Below are 3,904 nucleotides of genomic sequence, written 5' to 3'. Positions count from 1 at the left end.
GCTCAGCTTCCTGTGCCATCTGCAGTGCCTCTTCTAATGTAGTCGGCTTGGAAAATCATACTTGCTGCCTCACTGACTGTGGACTCCTGGACTGCCTCTTCAAAGTGGGGGTAGCCACTTTAGACCAAAGACCAGATTTCAACTGCAAACCTGCCCAGGCTCTCTGTTGTGCCACAAGTTCACTCCCCCAGCTGCTGTCTGATGCCCAGAATAGATTATACACAACCAAATCGTCACTCCAATGCAGCTGCCAGGGTGCCAATTTCAAGTAATTCCTCCTCTCCTAAAAATCATCAGATCATCCAGGACATCCCCTTCTAAGGCAGCAGCCAGCTGCACTGCATGTTTTTGTGGACCCTATCTATTGGCCATTGCCACCATATGAAAGTGCCTATAGTACACCTCCCATTTTCCTTTTCCATGATAGTGTTCCAGCTTAGTACAGATTTGCTTAACCAGGCCTCAGTAGCACAACTAAAGGCCGGAACATTCCCTCTTCGCTTGTGGCCACTTCTCTCTCTATCTTGTGTGCATAGTCTTCCAAACAATTTAGAAATGTCGAGTATCCATGGCAACCATCACACAGTGCTCCTGCTAACGGGAACACTGCCTCCTCTGACACACAAACAGTTATCCTGCCCTAAATCTTTCAGACCATTTCTGTGTAACTGCTAGCTTAAAGTCCTCCCACTACGTCAAGCCCGGGTAATATGGAAGGTTGCCGTCCATGTTGCTTTTTCCTCTTACATGGCTGTCACACACTGACGTTGGCCCACATGCACTTATCTGAGGGTTCAACAGATAACTTCTTGGTGCTGATGCCAATACACCAAACATTCTGCCTCCTTCCATTAAAGAAACCAGCCCACTATCCTGCTTCACATTTATTGCAGCCATCAAACAGACCTTTTTTTAACTCAGCATCTGTACTTTTCTCTGGGTGGAAGACCTTCTTGAATCTGCATGCAGTAAGTTGTCTCCAGTCCAGTCACTCCTTCCAATTCCATCTCCTACTTCTGACACTAATGTAACGATCCAGGTAAATAAGAACAGGAGGACGCATAGCTGTCAGTGCCTCTGCAAGTTTATTTTACTTAATTTTGTTTAGTACAAATGGAGCACTATTGTTGGCTCCACTATTTTGGGTTATGGAGCACACCTCCAACACTTTAAGCACTTATCAAAGCTTGATTCATTTCCTCCTTCAACTGCTTTATGTATCCGTCCACTTCACTTGTCACCATTATCTATCACCTTTAGGTTCCTCACTCCAAAATCTCCTAATCCTGCACTTCACTTCACTTCTTAAATCCTACCCCTGTCACTCTCCCCTAGGGTATTTACAGTTCAGTGCCTAAATCATCAGAAGCCCTATACAGTCCCTTCTTTGCTGCCATTCCATCCACCTGCACTCCTCCTCAGGCTTTGTCCTCTTCCTCCTGACACTGGCTGTTGAATGATGGGGACTGGCCCCTTTTTATAGGACACCCCGAAGGACTCCAGGTGCCCAACGAGCTTTTTCCAGCAGCACTTCCAAGTGTGGCAAAAGTGCTGCCAAATAGGGCCCAAGCAAGGTTGAGCTTCCTTGCTCACAATGTGTGACCCCTCTGCAATCCAAGAAGGGTACCTTTTGCCAGGTGAAACATTCTTGAAAACACACTCTCCCCCGGTCCTTTCATGGTTGGGGGCGTCCTAGCCAGGTAAGGGCACCGGTAGTCCACCACTATATATATATATATATATAGAGAGAGAGAGAGAGTCATTGCAGGTACAGTATGCAATACCCCACTGAGGCAAGGGGGCACTGCCACTAAAAGGCTTGTCTCGTTTCTCTTCCTCAGCCCAGAGAAGAGGCCCCCTGCCCCTTCTGGTGTTGCATTTGGACCTGAACCTTAGCAAAGGACAAAGCTCCCTAGACTTTTGATGTTGAAGAGAACCTTCAATATGTTTAGCCATAGATGTGATATATGTTTATTTTAGAGCCATTGAGCACCTGTTTACTTTATTTGTGCAGGTAATACAGGACCAACACCCTGACACTTTGTGACAGAACTGAGTGCTCCCGCCACCTGTCTAATATTTATATACACAACCTACCAGGTGTTATCATCAGAGGAAAATTATTAGGAATCAAAGGCAATATATAGCAAATGGGAGGGGATGTTGTAATAGGGGTGGATTAATAAGGTGGGTTTTAGATGGTGTTGGTCATAAAGTCTTTTTTTATTATTTGAGTGTTCTTTTTATGATTATTTTTAATGCCAAGACTTTAGAAGCTTTATGTTGAACTTCACTCTTCTGCAGCAAGAAAAAGCAAACAGAACTGCAGTAATCTATCTGTGATGTAGGAATGGCAAATAATTCCATTATCCCAGACAGAGAGGCAGGATTGGACTATTTCAATTTTTCATAGAGGTGAGAATGACATTCCTTTTTCTGCAATATTTAAAGCTTCATTTTGTAACTTAAAATAAGAATGTCATTCCTAACAAAATCTTCTGTTAATTTCCTACAAATTATTCTGTCATTCTGTTATATATTACATAGAATTAAAAAATATTCTTACAAAAATATAAAGGTAACAGTGATTTACTGTTTTCTTTATTGTTTCATAATGTTTCTGCTTTAATAATATCCTGAGAAGTGTAAATAATGTTGGTAGTATGCTCCAGTTCAAATGATTTTTTTATAAACTAGCATATGCAGAAAAAAGAGAGATGGCTCTTTTTTTAAAACACATTGTTACTGAAGAGCAGATTGAGGAAGGCCAGCACCCCCTCTCATCACAAAGTGGTATCGCTTACATCATCAGAGCCAGGAAGGTGGTCCCAAGGCACACATATGTGACAACAGTTTAAAAAGATAATGAATATCAAAAACAATAGATATTCAATAAGCAAGGAAAAACTCAAATAAAATCCGTACTCTTACTAGAACAATAGGCAGAGTGGATGAGAAGATAGTGCTGCATCCTTGCAGTGAATGCACTCTAGATTGGGATTCTTTTTTTGGGAATGTTTGCAAGCTTTGTAACTTCTCATTGAATGGGAAATTAAAGAATGATAGTACTGCATATGGAGTAAAACATGCTCTACAATTTCTATTTTTTAATTAAAAAAAAGTAACAAATAAAAATCAGACAATAGAAAATAGAAATCTATTTTAGGAAAGAATAGTAAAATACATTAAGTTAAAATAGTCATCCATCCTTTTGTAAACTACATTATTTAATTACAGGGTTACTCTGAATCGACATTCTCCCAGTAGAATTTTATGTAATGCACAAATATAAGGAAAAAAATTCTTGAAACTGCCCGCCTGTTAATAGGACATACTGACATCATTTGTACCAACACATTTAAATGAGAGATGAGCTCATATAACATTTTAACTTTTTATTTTTGTTTTCTGATAATTTACATATAGGAAGTCTTATTTCTATGCATCAGATATTTACACAAGACTTTTAAGTAAATAACTATTTTGGGACCTTCAGATGATACTTGATAGCATATTAAGGAATGTGCTATTTGTCTGTGTGCTGACTGGCATAATTGAAAAGCTTTTGAATTATCATATGTAAGTGAGCCTAAGTGATAGTGAAAGCTACTCTATTAGGAATAGATCAGTCTTACCATGGAGAGCTCAGCTGTTCACGTGGTAAGGCTCCACCATCTGGTGTAAATAACGGACATCCATCTTGAATTGTATTTGTAATGATGACTCATGATTATTCTTTATTTTTTGAAAACTTTCCCTGACATGGACTCCTGCTGAACTGGATAGCAGTCTATCATAGGGCACACTTAGACAAACACCCATACTCATATAACAGCAATACAGAATCGCAAAAGAATGAAAGTCGTTTTTATTACACGTGCAAGTCTGATCACAGCAATGTGTC

Source organism: Polypterus senegalus, chromosome 2 (assembly GCF_016835505.1).
Source record: "Polypterus senegalus isolate Bchr_013 chromosome 2, ASM1683550v1, whole genome shotgun sequence".
Lineage (NCBI taxonomy): Eukaryota > Metazoa > Chordata > Cladistia > Polypteriformes > Polypteridae > Polypterus > Polypterus senegalus.
This window is presented reverse-complemented; position numbering follows the sequence as displayed.